Consider the following 17,299-nt stretch of genomic DNA (forward strand, 5'->3'; position numbering starts at 1 on the left):
CCTTATATTCCAAATCGTAACCTTAGATCTTCAAATGAGTGTCTGCTTAGAATTCCAAGAGCTAAACTTAAAAGAAGTGGTGAGGCAGGCGGCCTTCTGCTGTTATGTACCTAAAATCTGGAATAGCCTGCCAATAGGAATTTGCCAGGCTGATACGGTGGAGCTCTTTAAAAAACTGCTAAAAATACATTACTTTAACATGGCCTTTTTATAACTTCATTTTATTTTAATCCTGATGCTCTGTATATTCAATTAATTATCATTACTATTCATGGTGGCTCCAAAATCCATACTAACCCATACTCTCTCTTCTGTTTCTTTTTCCGGTTTTCTGTGGTGGCGATTTGCGCCATTACCACCACCTAATCAAAGCACCATGATGTCCCTACATTGATGGATTAAAGGCCAGACATCCACGTGACCGTCATCATCAAGTCCTTCCATGAAAACCCTGAATACAATGAGGACTGATCATTTATGTTAGGTAGAATGCCAAGAGGGGGCTGGGCAGTCTCGTTGCCTGGAACCCCTGCGGATTTTATTTTTTCTCCAGCCGTCGGGAGTTTTTTTTTTGTTTTTTCTGTCCTCCCTGGCCATTGGACCTACTTTTATTCTATGTTAATTAGTGTTCTCTTGTTTTAATTCTTACTTTGTCTTTTTTTCTCTTTCTTCATCATGTAAAGCACTTTGAGCTGCATTATTTGTATGAGCTATAGAAATAAATGTTGTTGTCAGTATTTCTTATTATTTTTTATTATGTTGTATAGCGGGTCCGTGGCTTCAAAAAACACTTTTATTTTTTTTTTTTTTAAACCAGAAAGCCATGTCAGTCTCCGTGGCCGCGATTGCATGACTGCGGGGAATTAATGTGGTAATTGAGGTGTGTGTGGGTGCAATCATTCTCAACTGCTTCATGGGCTTCCCATGGAGACGTATATGTACAGGCCAGCACAAGGGAAGAGGGGGAAGAAGATATGAAAGAATGGATCAAAACATGGAGGTTAAAACATGTGAAGGGCAAACAATCAGGACACCTGCATGGAGAAGGCAGCATGAGCTGGGGCTCTGTGAGGGGGCGCAGGCTGAGGCATTCTAGGGGCTGTGGTTTGCCCCACTGAATATTTGGGTAGAGTGGGGTGAGCAGGACGGAAGACCTCCTAATGAATCCGAGGGGCAACCATGTGAGCGCAAATGGAGATGGGAGTTGTGCCAACTTCAGACAGTCTGGCTATGTAGTGTGGAGGCGGTCAAGACTGAGGTCAGCAGAAAGGAGTTTGTGTTCCAGATTCTCAGCCGGCAAAATGAGTGATGGGTGAGCCGGGGAGACATAAGGAGGTGAGCTGAGACCCTGCATAATACCCTCGATTTTAATGAATTTATTTCTTATGGATTTTATCCCCACCTTTCACTGGTTTTAAGGATTCATTTGTTTATTTTTTTAGAATACTGCACATGTGGACACTTTTGATTTTACTTTTGACTATTTTTCAATAAATGCACTCAAGCACTTTCCACCATCCCCTGACTTCAATGAGATTTGTCCGCTCATCTCGGTCATAACTATCAAAGGCGTTGGTTCAACAGACTCCTATGAGGGAAGAGGGAGTCTGGAGGGGCCGGCATCGTCACATATTACATACTGAAGTGCACATCAGACTCCATATCAGTCCTCTTTATTACTCAAATTGTCCATCCCAGAATAAGTTCTCGCCTCCTGCTTATCAGAGTTGTGTGAATGTTGTTGGTGAGGATAATTAACTGACTGATGTTAATCCACTCATATAATGAGTTTTTGTTTTTTTCTTTGTCCGTGCCAGTAATTTATTAGATTATTAAGTAAAAACCCCACCTGTTAGACTCTCTTAAGGTAACTGAAGACCACTCAGTCTAAGAAACAGAATCATAGGTTTCATTAATAAACACAAGGATTGTAGAAATATGAAAACTGCTTAAAAATTAATAAGAGACAGGACACAAGGCAGACAGACAGACAGGACACTAGTCAGACAGAAAGGCAGGCAGACATACCAATACTATCCAAACCCACAGCACCATACGTCACCATAGTTCTAGACCTGCAGTTGTTGACCCGCAGTTACAGACCCGGAAGTGGTGTCACCTTTTTCTCAGGACTGACTTCGTAAAGTTACTTTTGGAAGGTTTCAGCAGGTCTCTGCAAAGCCCGGAAAGTAACATCGGGTCAAGGACCCGTTCAGAAATTAAGAGAGAAAAATGAGAAGGGATAAACAGTACATCAAACCAAATAATACGGATCATTGTGAAGTTCAGAGGGTTTCTGCCATCACGTCGTGTCACACATCAAACTAAACAATATGGATCGTTTCTGTGAAATATTAATATTAGCATTTATGTTGTGTTCGGGTCTGTGGAACCATTTAACATGTCAACAAAATTAAAATCATCGAGATCTGTGTTAATTGAAAATAGCTTTTTAGTTTACATTCATTAAATGAAGTACACAATATAATTATAATGTTTACACCATGTTAGAGTTTAGTAAAACGTTAATAATAAAAGTGATTACGTTTTTAAAAATGTACTATGCATGTGTGCAATATTGTTCGAAACCAATTTAGAATTAACATTTAAGCCAATCTAATACTTTTAAATATGCATGTGAAGAAAACGGCAATACATATTCTACACTGAATTATAGTATATAAGAATTGCATTATATAGAACTGCTCTACTTTTTGTCACTTATTATTATAAACGATGGGCCATCAAAAGGAAAAAAAATACTAATAAGAACACACTTTATTTATATAGCACCCTGTCCATAATTCATAAAGAACAACAGGACAGATATAACATTTGCTACAAATAATATCTTCACTAAATACAGATAAATACAGGATATACAAAACATTCAAATAGAATTAAAGACAATAATCCAGACTAAAACACAACATATAATACTACAACAAAGTTTTGAACAAATAACATAATTTGTGACAATGCAAACCCCGAGTACCTGGACAGACAGAGGAGGTAAACTGACAGAAGGGGCTGAACGTCAGGTCTGTTTAATGTCCTCCTAAACAAATGAATGGAGTCAGCTGATGTCATTCATTTCAGGAGGTCAGTCCACAGTCAGGGCGCTATATACAGCTGAAGGCCCTGCTGTCACCCACAGAGTGCAGGTTAGTGGGGGGCACAGAATGAGAGGACCTTAGTGGCAGGTCAGTAACAGAATTTGATATTCAGTCCTGTAAGACACAGGGAGCAGTGAAGGTGCAGCAGGATGGCTGTGATGTGCTCGCTGTTGGTGGTCCGTGTCAGGACTCTGGCAGTTGAGTTTTGAATCAGCTGGAGCTGTGATATACGATTAGAAGTGTCACCTGCCAGTAGCGACTTAAAATAATCAATGTAGGATGTGATAAAAGCAGGGACAAGATAATCAGCATTAGAAAAGGAGAGGAATGAGCAAACATAAGGAATGTGACACAGGTGGAACTTTCTTAATGTGGCTTACATAGTGAAATAAGAAAAGGAGGAATCAAAGTGACACCAAGAAGGTCTGATGAGATCATCACCCAGAATTGCTGAAGAGGAGCTTGTTTTCCTAAGTTGCACTTTAGTGCCATTTTGCAGGAGTTCAGTTTTGTTGAAGTTTAATTTTAAAGAGTTTTGCTCTTTTCAGGTTTTAATTTTAATTTAATTTCACTAATTCAAGTTGTGAGCTGAGAAAGCTGTGATGAAGTGTCACTTTTAACACTGGAACAGATCTAAACATCATCTGCATAAAAAGATAAGCCAGTCCAAAGCTACGAATAACTTGCTCAAGGAGAAGCACAGAGATACAGAAGAGCAGAGGGTGTCATTTCATTAACAAAGGGAAGTCAGATGGAGGAACTCCTTTGAGAAATTAAGGCGTGAAGGTTACCCTGGACATGACATAAGCTGCATGGCCACAACGCCATATGCAATAACTTACTTTTACACAAACTGGGACAGCAGCTCCTCAAGAGGAAGGTAACAATGATTAGCACAATAAGGAAAAACAAGCCATAGCTCCCATCTCAACTTCTGGCCACACAGAATAGGCCAGTGAAGACCTTCACGTTTGTCTAAACAAATGACACATCCTTGGTGCACAATGTGATCTGCACTGGGATAGAAGATGCCATGGCCAGAAATGATAATGGACTATAATGCTACAAAAAGAGGAGTGTAGAATTTAGACAAAACATTATGCTGGATGCTGGCCACGGGCAATTTTTTCAACATACTGAACATTTCAGAAAAAAATACTTTTGTCATCTCGACAACCTTGAAGCGAGACTGGAACAGGGAGAAGGAGAGGAGCAGGTAAACCATTGGTGACACCTCACATGCTACTGGGATGACATGTGCCAAAGACCCCATCATGTACAGCCATTGTGAATATTCAGCAGTCCAATCCAGAGGGGAACCAATGACGGCACCTGTAGTGTGTGTGCATAGTGAGTGTGTTTGTGTGTCTCACTGTGTGAACGGTACAGTAATTACAGTATTGTGTAGGAAATGAAAATATTCAGTTCTGCTTTATAAACAAATAGAATGTGATCTGAGGGTGAAGAGTAAACAGGTTATTTGATTAGATCCTGCCATGTTTTGAAATAAGTCTGTATGGATCCTCTGAGTATTTGATTTTTTCCAATTTCAAATAATATAACACATCAGTTTCCCACTGACTTAAAGAGGAGAGCTTGGATTCTTCCAGTTTATCAGAATAAGTCTGCGTGCCAAGAGTGTAGTGAATGCAATCACAATTTGTTTGTCTTTCTCCACTTTAAGCCCCTCTGGAAGAACCCCAAACACAGCTGTTAATGGGTTAGGAGGGATTGTGAGTCCAAGGCTGTCTGAGAGGTAATTAAAAATTTTTGTCCAGAATAATGTTAATTTGGTGCAGGCCCAGAACATGTGACCCAGTGAGGCTGGGGCTTGGTTGCAACGCTCGCAGGTTGGATCATGCCCTGGAAACATTTTGGAGAGTTTTAGTCGAGACAGATGTGCTCGATATATAATTTTGAGTTGTATAATTGTATGCTTTGCGCATATGGAGCTTGAGTGAATTCTCTGCATTGCTACTTTCCACTCCTTTTCTGATATATTAATTGAGATCTTTTCCCAGTGTCCTCTTGAATCTTTGAAAGGAAGGGATTGTAAAATGATTTTATATATTGTAGAGATGGAGTCTAAGTCCTTGAGATTGAGCAATATTTTTCCAGCATGGATGAGGGTGCAAGATGAGGAAAAAAGGTTCTGTTTAACAAAGTTCCTGATTTGAAGATAGTGAAAGAAATGTGTAGCTGGAATGTTAAATTTGGAATGTAATTGTTCATAGGATGCAAAGACGTTGTCTATATAAAGATCTCTAAGCAAGTTAATTCCAAATTTTTCCAGATATTAAAACTGCATATGTTTGTGAAGGTTGAAAGAGGTGGTTCTCTTGCAGGGTGCCACAGATAGAAGCTTCTCCGTCTTAAAATGCTTTCTACATTGGTTCCAGATTCTAAGTGAGTGGAGCACAATTGGGTTATTAGTGTATTGCCGATAACGTGTGTTTATTGGAGCACAGAGCAAGGAATACAAAGAAGTACTGCAGGATTTTACTTCTATTGCGGTCCAAGCCTGTGTATGTTCTTCTATTTGTGTCCAGGTTCTTATCGCCTGTATATTTGCTGCCCAGTAATAAAACTGGAAGTTAGGTAGAGCCATGCCACCTTCTGCCTTTTGTCTTTGTAGGGTCGCTTTTGATGCGTGGATGTTTTGAATTCCAAATAAATGAGGTTATTGTTGAATCTAATTGCTTAAAGAATGATTTATTAATGTATATTGGGATGTTTTGAAATAAAAAGGAGCTTAGGAAGAATATTCATCTTAACAGTGTTAATTCTTCCAGCTAGTGTGAGATGAAGGGTTGACCATCTATGCAAGTCTTGTTTAATTTTTTCCATGCAGACGCGAAATTTTGTTGATAAGAGCTTTATGTTTACTTGTGATGTTTACCCTAGGTATTTAAACTGTTCTGCAATGATAAAAGGTAGGGTGTCTAATCTAATATTATATGCTTGAGAATTCACTGGAAAGAGTACACTTTTATTCAGATTAATTCTGAGACCAGAGATCTTTTGAAATTCTGTGAGTGCTGCTAAGACTGCAGGCACAGAATTTTCTGGGTCCATATATACAGTACCATGTCATCTGCATATAATGAGATTTTCTGTTCCAGTCCTTCTCTGCTAATCCCCTTTATCTGATCAGTATTTCGACAATGTATTGCCAGTGGTTCAATGGCAATTGCAAACAGCAGTGGTGACAAGGGCATCCTTGTCTAGTGCCACGCTCTAGTTTAAAGTAGTCTGAGCAAATGTTATTGATGCAAACTGAAGCTTCTGGGTTAGTATACAGTAATTTAATCCATGCACAAATGTTCGGGCCAAACCCAAACTTCTCCAATATAGTAAAAAGGTATTTCCATTCAATCATGAATGCTTTTTCTGCATCCAATGATAATAATATTTCTGGGGTGTTTGATTTAGTTGGTGAGTATATTACATTAAACAGGCGTCGAAGATTTGAAGATAAGTGTCGGCCCCTAATAAATCCAGTTTGGTCTTGTGATATTACGAGAGGGAGCACTTTCTCCATCCTTCTAGCTATGATTTTAGAGAGTATTTTAACGTCGTTATTCAGAAGTGAAATTGGTCTGTATGATGCACATTGTAATAAGTCCTTATTTTGTTTTGGAAAGACAGTGATTAATGCTTGGCTTAAAGGTTTGTGGAAGAGATTGGTTATCTCTGGCTTCTGTAAATGTTGCTAATAGGAGGGAGCTAGCTGAGCGGAGAATTTCTTGTAAAACTCTGCAGGGTAGCCATCAGGGCCTGCTGCTTTTCCACCTTGGAGTGACTTTATAGCATCTAGTAATTCTGATAATGCCAGAGGTTTATCAAGTTCCTCCACACTAAAAGCGTCTATTTGTGGTATCTGTAATGTATCCAGAAATGCATTAGATTGTATATTGTCTTCTTTAAACTCAGTAGTATATAGGGATTTATAGTAGTCTCTGAAAGTGTGCATTATATTTTTGTGTTCGATGATTTTATCTCCGTTGTGTTAGTGATTACCGAGATTGCGTTGCACACTTCTTACTTGTGAATTTGTTGAGCTAAAAGCTTATTAGCTTCTCTCCATGTTCATAATAATGATGTCTGGATTTGTAAATTAGATGTTCAGTTTCTTTAGTTGTCAAGAGGTTTAATTCTGAATGTAGAGCCTGCCTCCTCCTATGTAGAGTCTCGCTTGGTAGTCTGGCATGTTCTTCATCTATTTTAGTAATTTCGCTTTTTATCTCTGCTACTTTCTTTGCTTTGGATTTATTTCTGTGGGAAAGATATGAGATAATCTGTCCTCTTAAGAAGGCCTTAAGAGTTTCCCAGAGTATTCCTGCAGAGATCTCAGGGGATGTATTTGTCTCTAGAAAGAATTTGATTTGTTTGGATATAAATTCAGTACAATTCTCGTCAGCTAATAGAAGCGGTTGAGGCCATCTGTGGGTGAGTGTATGGGGCTTAGTAATTTCAGCTCCAAGATCATAGGTGCATGGTCCGAAATAACAATAGCATCGTATTTACAAGATTTAATCTTAGGCAAGAAGTTATTGTCTATAAAGAAGTAATCAATCCTTGAGTAGCAATGATGTACTGGTGAGTAGAAAGAATATGTTCTTGAATTTGGGTTTAAAAACCTCCAGGGATCTGATAAGTTGTGATCAGTTATAAACTTTGTAATTATCTTTGTGGTATTAGATGCCGTTCCCCTGTGGAGGAAGTCCTATCTATAAGTGAATTTAAAACACAATTAAAGTCCCCAGCCATTATAGCTCTATGAGTGTTCAGATTGGGAATGGATGCAAATAAATTTTGTATAAAGTCCTTATCATCAACATTAGGTGCATAAACATTTATCAAAATCATTTTACAGTTAGATAAGTCTCCCATGACCATTACATATCTCCCTTCAGGATCCAATACTACATCTGATGCTACAAATGGTACTGTTCTATGTATGAGAATTCCCACACCTCTAGTTTTCTTCGTGAAACTAGAATGGAAAATTTGACCAGTCCAGTCTTTTTGCAGCTGCAACAATGAGACGACCCCCAAAACAGGAATGAATGGTTTAACAGGTGGAGGTAGGCCACTGACATTTTCCCCTCCTCATCTGTTTTGTCACTCATTTTGCATTTGGCTACAGTCAGTGTCACTACTGGTAGCATGAGGCCATAACTGGACCCTACAGAGCTGGCACAGGTAGTCCAACTTCTCCAGGATGGCAGACACATCAATATGTGCCATGCCAGAAGGTTTGCTGCATCTCCCAGCACAGTCTCAAGAGCACTGAGGAGATTCCAGGAGACAGGCAGTTACTCTAGGAGAGCTGGACAGAGCAGTAAAAGGCCCTTAACCCATCAGCAGGACCAAAGGAACAGGATGAGCACTGCCAGATCTTAGAAAATTATCTCCAGCAGGCAGGCCACTGGTGTTAATGTCTCTGAGCAAACAATCAGAAACAGACTTCATGAGGGTGGCCTGAGGGCCTGACATCCTCTAGTGGTCACTGTGGAGCTCAACTGGCATTTGCCATAGAATGCCAGGATTGGCAGGTCCATCACTGGTGCCCTGTGCTTTTCACAGATGAGAGCAGGTTCACCTTGAGCACATGTGATAGACGTCAAAGGGTCTGGAGAAGCCGCGGAGAACGTTATAGTGTCTGCAACATCGTTCAGCATGCACAGTTTGGTGGTAGGTCAGTGATGGTCAGACTGGGGAGGTATATCCATGGAGAGACGCACAGATCTCTACAGGCTAGATAACGGCACCTTGACTGCCATTACGTATCAGGATGAAATCCTTGAACACATTGTCAGATACTATGTAGCTTATGTCATGTCCAGGGCAACCCTCATGCCTTAATTTATAATATAATAATTAAGATATCTTAATTTTATAATAATATAATCTTATATTTGAGCTCCAGTGGATTCAAAACTCAACTGCAAGAGTCCTGACACAGACTGGCAACAGCGATCACATCACAGCCATCCTGCTGCACTTTCACTGCTCCCTGTGTCTTACAGGATTGAATATCAAATTCTGTTATTGACCTGCCCACTAAGGTCCTCTCATTCTGTGCCCCTCACTAACCTGCACTCTGTGGGTGATAGCAGGGCCTTCAGCTGTATATAGCGCCCTGACCTCCTAAAATTAATGACATCAGCTGACTCTATTCATTTGTTTAGGAGGACATTAAATGGACTTGACATTAGATAGATAGATAGATAGATAGATAGATAGATAGATAGATAGATAGATAGATAGATAGATAGATAGATAGATAGATAGATAGATAGATAGATAGATAGATAGATAGATAGATAGATAGATAGATAGATAGATACTTTATTAATCCCAAGGGGAAATTCACATAATCCAGCAGCAGTATACTGATACAAAAAATATTACATTAAAGAGTAATAAAAATGCAGGTAAAAACAGACAATAACTTTGAATAATGTTAACGTTTACTACCCCAGATGGAACTGAGGAGTCGCATAGTTTGGGGCAGGAATGATCTCCTCAGTCTGTCAGTGGAGCAGGACAGTGACAAAAGTCTGTCACTGAAGCTACTCCTCTGCCTGGAGATGACACTGTTCAGTGGATGCAGTGGATTCTTCATGATTGACAGGAGTTTGCTTAGCACCTATCACTCTGCCACGGATGTCAAACTGTCCAGCTTCATTCCTACAATAGAGCCTGCCTTCTTAACAAGTTTGTCCAGGTGTGAGGCGTCCTTCATCTTTATGCTGCCTCCCCAGCGCATCAACACATCGAAGAAGACACTCACCACAACCATCTGGTAGAACATCTGCAACATTTTATTGCAGATGTTGAAGGATGCCAACCTTCTAAGGAAGTACAGTCGTCTCTGACCTTTTTTACATAGAGCATCAGTATTGGCAGTCCAGTATAATTTATCATCCAGCTGCACTCCCAGATATTTAAAGGTCTGCACCCTCTTCACAGTCACCTCTGATGATCACAGGGTCCATGAGGGGCCTGGACCTCCTAAAATCCACCACCAGCTCCTTGGTCTTGCTGATGTTCAGGTGTAAGTGGTTTGAGTTGAACTATTTAACAAAGTCTTTGATGAGCTTCCTGTACTCCTCCTCCTGCCCACTCCTGATGCAGCCTATTCTGCTCCTTCTTTCAGTTTACCCCCTCTGCCTGTCCAGGTACTCAGAGTTTGCTTTTTTATCACAATTTATGCTATTTGTTCAAGATTTTTATGTTGTATTTTAGTCTGAATTATTGTCTTTTATTCTATTTGAATGTTTTGTATATCCTGTATTTATCTTTATTTAGTGAGATATTATTTGTAGCTAATGCTATAATCGGTCCTGTTGTTCTTTCTGAATTTTGGGCATAGGAAGGGTGCTATATAAATAAATTGTGTTCTAATTAGTATTATTTTTTTTTTCTTTTGATGGCCTATCGTTTATAATAATAAGTGACAAAAAATAGAGAAGTTCTATATAATGCAATTAATATATTCAGTGTAGAATACATATTGCTGTTTTCTTCACATACATGTTTAAAAATATTAGATTGGCTTAAATGTTAATTCTAAATTGGTTTAGTACAATATTGCACACATGCCTAGTACATTTTAAAAAAACGTAATCACTTTTACTATAAACGTTTTACTAAACTCTAACGTGGTGTAAACATTGTAATTATATTGTATATTTCGTTTCATGAATGCAAACAAAAAACTATTTTCAATTAACACAGATCTTGATTGTTTTAATTTTGTTGACATGTTAAATGGTTCCTACAGTCCCGAACACAACGTAAATGTTAATATTTCACAGAAACGATCCGTATTGTTTAGTTTGATGTGTGACACGACATGATGGCAGAAACCCTCTGAACTTCACAATGATGTGTATTATTTGGTTTGATGTACTTTTTTTCCTTCTCGTTTTTATCGCTTAATTTCTGAACAGGTCCTTGACCCAACTTTTTTTCCGGGCTTTGCCGAGACCTGACGAAACTTTCCAAACCCTAATTTAGGTATGTTTACAAGCCTTAAAATTTAACGCGACTTGGCTTGCTCTCTCTCTCAGGGGTGCAGATCGATCTGTTCTTAACTCAATTTTTCTTTTTGTACAAACATGATTGCTTTGTATGGATTGTTATAAAATCAATAAAAAAAAAGGGGTTTCTTTAATTTTTTTGAGCAGTGTATTTTATTGTAATACTGTGGTTTTATAAGTCACTACACACATTACCGAAAAACACTCAATGATAGTTTTGGATAGCCCCACACTTCACAAATGCAGTAGTTTACAAACATCACATTTTAATTTCTCTTTGAGAAGCTTGAAAGATAATTGTGGTGAATCTCAACTTATGATTACATTTTTGCTATGTATGTCTATTGAGGGACTTTTATTTTTTTTAAATCAGATGGTCACTTTATTTTAACAAGCGATGTAAATAACCTGTTTACTCTTCACCCTCAGATCACATTCTATTTGTTTATCAAGCAGAACTGAATATTTTCATTTCCTACACAATACTCTAATAACTGTACCGTTCACACAGTGAGACACACAAACACACTCACTATGCACACACACTGCAGGTGATGTCATCGGCTCCCCTGTGGATTGGACTGCTGAATATTCACAATGGCTGTACATGAAGGGGTCTTTGGCACTTGTCATCCTAGTAGCATGTGAGGTGTCACCAATGGTTTACCTGCTCCTCTCCTTCTCCCTGTTCCAGCCTCGCTTCAAGGTTGTCGAGATGACAAAAGTATTTTTTTCTGAGATGTTCAGTATGTTGAAAAAATTGCCTGTGGCCAGCATCCAGCATAATGTTTTGTCTAAATTCTACACTCCTCTTTTTGTAGCATTATAGTCCATTGTCATTTCTGGCCATGGCATCATCTATCCCAGTGCAGATCACATTGTGCACCAAGGATGTGTCATTTGTTAACACAAACGTGAAGGTCTTCACTGGCCTATTCTGTGTGGCCAGAAGTTGAGATGGGAGCTCTGGCTTATTTGTCCTTATTGTGCCAATCATTGTTACCTTCCTCTTGAGGAGCTGCTGTCCCAGTTTGTGTAAAAGTAAGTTATTGCATATGGCGTTGTGGCCATGCAGCTTATGTCATGTCCAGGGTAACCTTCACGCCTTAATTTCTCACAGGAGTTCCTCCATCTGACTTCCCCTTGTTAATGAAATGACATCCTCTGCTCTTCTGTATCTCTGTGCTTCTCCTTGAGCAAGTTATTCGTAGCTTTGGACTGGCTTATCTTTTTATGCAGATGATTTTTAGATCAATTTCAGTGTTAAAAGTGACACTTCATCACAACTTTCTAAGCTCACAACTTACCTCAGTGAAATTAAATTAAAATTAAAACCTGAACAGAGCAAAACTCTTTAAAAATAAACTTCAACAAAACTGAACTCCTGCAAAATGGCACTAAAGTGCAACTTAGGAAAACAAGCTCCTCTTCAGCAATTCTGTGTGATGATCTCATCAGACCTTCTTGGTGTCACTTTGATTCCTCCTTTTCTTATTTCACCTTGTAAGTCACATTAAGAAACTTCCACCTGTGTCACCTCTCTTATGTTTGCTCATTCCTCTCCTTTTCTAATGCTGATTAATCTTGTCCCTGCTTTTATCACATCCTACATTGATTATTTTAAGTCGCTACTGGCAGGTGACACTTCTAATCGTATATCACAGCTCCAGCTGATTCAAAACTCAACTGCAAGAGTCCTGACATGGACCACCAACAGCGAGAACATCACAGCCATCCTGCTGCACCTTCACTGCTCCCTGTGTCTTACAGGACTGAATATCAAATTCTGTTACTGACCTGCCCACTAAGGTCCTCTCATTCTGTGCCCCCCACTAACCTGCACTCTGTGGGTGACAGCAGGGCCTTTAGCTGTATATAGCGCCCTGACTGTGGACTGACCTCCTGAAATGAATGACATCAGCTGACTCCATTCATTTGTTTAGGAGGACATTAAACAGACCTGACGTTCGGCCCCTTCTGTCAGTTTACCCCCTTTGTCTGTCCAGGTACTCGCGGTTTGCATTTTTATCACAATTTATGCTATTTGTTCAAGAATTTTTTTGTAGTATTATATGTTGTGTTTTAGTCTGGATTATTGTCTTTAATTCTATTTGAATGTTTTGTATATCCTGTATTTTTCTGTATTTAGTGAAGATATTATTTGTAGCAAATGTTATATCGGTCCTGTTGTTCTTTATGAATTATGGACAGGGTGCTATATAAATAAAGTGTGTTCTTATTAGTATTTTTTTTTCCTTTTGATGGCCCATCGTTTATAATAATAAGTGACAAAAAATAGAGAAGTTCTATATAATGCAATTAATATATTCAGTGTAGAATACATATTGCTGTTTTCTTCACATACATGTTTAAAAATATTAGATTGGCTTAAATGTTAATTCTAAATTGGTTTAGTACAATATTGCACACATGCCTAGTACATTTCAAAAAAACGTAATCACTTTTACTATAAATGTTTTACTAAACTCTAACGTGGTGTAAACATTGTAATTATATTGTATATTTCGTTTCATGAATGCAAACAAAAAACTATTTTCAATTAACACAGATCTTGATTGTTTTAATTTTGTTGACATGTTAAATGGTTCCTACAGTCCAGAACACAACGTAAATGTTAATATTTCACAGAAACGATCCGTATTGTTTAGTTTGATGTGTGACACGACGTGATGGCAGAAACCCTCTGAACTTCACAATGATGTGTATTATTTGGTTTGATGTACTGTTTATCCCTTCTCATTTTTCTCTCTTAATTTCTGAACGGGTCCTTGACCCGATGTTACTTTCCGGACTTTGCAGAGACCTGCTGAAACCTTCCAAAAGTAAGTTTACGAAGTCAGTCCTGAAACGACAGAGACGTCACTTCCGGGTCTGTAACTCTGGATGGTGCTGTGGCTCTGCAGGTGGATGCTTCTCAGACAGACAGAGACACAGGCAGGCAGACAGACAGACAGACAGACATGTAACACACAGCAGGCACTCGCCACTCTCGGCTCCTTCACAGTTTTTTAGATTTTCTTGGTTATTCAAGTCATTTTATCTCAGGATTTGTGAGACGTAATCAAGTCTGTTGAACAGGCTCTTCTACTCCTGCACCCTACGATTAAAACACACATATCCTAGTCACACAATTGGGTATAAGTGATGCCCTGATGCCAGTCCCTCTTTAATAGCCCACCTCAGACTCATTCCACTTAAGTACATAAGAGTGACTTCTCCAGCCTGTCACTTCTCAGTGTCCCACACTGGGACTCGCTGTCACCAGCACTAACAAATGTACAGATGTCTCTGAGACACATGGAGGCTTGTATAACATTTGGTTTCATGCCAGTTACCAACCAAGGGGGTCTTACTTCTGCTGCCCTTGCTCTTCTGTAGCCAGCAGACACACCACATGCACTTCAGATCAGGTCATCTACCTCAACCTAAGCATATTCAGGCCTGGGCAGTACTTGGATTGGAGACCATCTAGGATAAGCTTGGTTGTCTGCTGGAAGAGGTGTTGGTGAGGTCAATAGGGGGCTTACCCGGTGGTCTGAATGTGGATCCCAATGCCCCACTGCAGTGATAAGAACACTGTGCTGTTTAAATGGTGCTGTCCTTCAGATGAGGCGTAAAACTGAAGTCCCGACTCTCTGTGATCATTAAAGATCCCTGTGTGTCCTCCATGAAGATCTCTTGGCTAAATTGCCCTCCAAGGCCTTGTCATTGTGTCCCCCTAATCGTCCCCTCTCTCTGATTAGATAACTATTTCTCTCACCACTTCACCATCTAATAGCTTATGTGTAGTGAGCATACTGGCACAAAATACAATACAATTTACTTTTTTGTATAGACCAAAATCACATGAAGTGCCGCAATGAGCTTTAACAGGCCCTGCCTCTTATCAGCCGCTCAGCCTTGACTCTCTAAGAAGACAAGAAAAAACTTTAAAAAAAAAAAAAACCCTTGTAGAGAAAAAATGGAAGAAACCTTGGAAAAGGCAGTTCAAAGAGAGACTCTGTTTGAGGTAGGTTGGGCACGTAGTGAGTGTCAAAAAGAAGGGGGTCAATACAATACAATGCACAGAACAGAACAAATCCTCAATAAAGTATAAAAATAAAAATGTTAGAAGTATGGAGCAGAATTAAACAGTAGATGATATCACATAATATGATTTGGCTGCCGTCACATCATCAGGTGGATGCTGCACATTAGTGGTGGTTGAAGTAGCTCCCCACTCACTGTGTAGAAGACCTTTGAGTTGTGAGAAAAGCACAATTAAAATATAAAGAATTATTATTATTATTCAAGTGCCACCTCTCAGTGTTGCTAACACCCTGGGAAAGAAAGCAGTCATTTCCAACATCTGTTGCTCTAATATTTACTTCAGTCACTCAAGAAATAAAGACAAAGTATAGAAATGTCAAAGGAATGTGTCATTTAATAATCTCAGATGAAATATAAGTGATCAGTGTGGACCTCAGCGTAATCATCTGCAGTGCACCACCTATTGGAATGTAATTCATGTATTAATAAAATGCATTATATTTACAATTCCAACAGATGGCACATTACAAACATTTGTATTAATAGAATGTATAGAATGTTGGAATGACAAGCACAATGTGTATGTCTCTGTTATATACAATTTAGTATGGGATTTATATAAGCCATGTTAATGTTTGAGATGTGCCATCTGTTGGAATGACAAATTTAACATGATGTCTCTGTTACACACCATTTGGTGTTGGATTGGTAAAAGCAGTGTTAATATTTATGATGTACCATTTGCTGGAGTGACAAATGCAATTAATGTTATTACTACAAATGTTTGTGTTGTGCCATCTGTTGGAATGAGAGAGACATACAAACTGAATGGACACGCAGATACACAGACACAGAGACACTTTTCCTTTAATTAAGGTGGATAACGTTGAGAATTTAGATTAGGGATCAATATGCTTTATTATTAGTTTTAGTGTTATTAGCTATGTAAAGTGTAGTCCTGAGGTAACTTTAAAAGGACACCATTTATGTCAGCAGACGGCCCGGCCTGCCAGCCTTTTCACAGGCAGATCTTGTTTTGTGAACGCCGGTGCTGAGCCGCTCACTGACAGAAGACAAACAAACTGCAGGCAGGACCTTTGCCAGTGTGAGTACTGGGCAGGCTCTTAGGCTGGCACATCAAACATATAAGCACTTAATGGCATTTAGATTTATTAGAGCTCAGTGATATTTTGGGCAATAACGTTAAAATAAAACGCTTACTGATATCTACCTAGTCTGAGCTACTGTATATTGGGGTTAAGAGCTGATTATTGGAGGTTACGGACCTTTCACTGCATATCGATGTCCGTGAAGTTAGCAGCAGCTTAGCCCTGACAGACGAGTGAGCAGCCGAGCGCCAAGAATGAACAGCACCGCTGTGTGCGTTTGGAGGTTTTTATTTGAGCACATGGAGATATATGTGAGATTAGCATTTAGGTTTATATGCCGGTGCGTCTTTGTATCTCCAAATGATAAAACATAAAGTTACAGCAGAACATATTAGTTATCTAATTTAATCAGTTGTTAAAGGCTTGTCTTTTTTGCTTCTTTCAAGCATGAAGCTCCGTGTCGAGGTTGTCCGCAGTTTGGCCCTCATCAGTGAAGCTGCGCGCTGCCGCTTACCGGCACAGTTACCATTTATTTTAGCCTTACAGCAGTGTGGCTCAACCTGTGGGGCGAGATATCTACAGGGGGGTCGCAAAGAATAAATGGGAATTGAAGAAGCTATTTATTAAAACAAACTCGTTTATTACAACTGTTTATGGTAGAAAAATCACACTGAATATGTGGACTACCGGCTCTGTGATATAAGTGTCAATGACCGAGTGTCGTGATGTTTCGTTCGCCTCCAAAACCCGTTTCTCTGAAGCGAACGAGTAGATTCGACTCCCTTTGAATCTTCAGCCGCTGTGAATCAATGTGGGCAGGGGCGGGACTTTATTTTGATGGGCACACGAGGCGGCCAATCACAAGCAAAGACAGACTAGGATTATACCTTTATGTGAAAGAAGGAAGGTGGGCAGGCGCTCCGAATACAGCGAGTGTAGTGGTACAGTCCAGGCACACAGAGCGACAGGGAAA

Source organism: Polypterus senegalus, chromosome 4 (genome assembly GCF_016835505.1).
Source record: "Polypterus senegalus isolate Bchr_013 chromosome 4, ASM1683550v1, whole genome shotgun sequence".
Classification (NCBI taxonomy): domain Eukaryota; kingdom Metazoa; phylum Chordata; class Cladistia; order Polypteriformes; family Polypteridae; genus Polypterus; species Polypterus senegalus.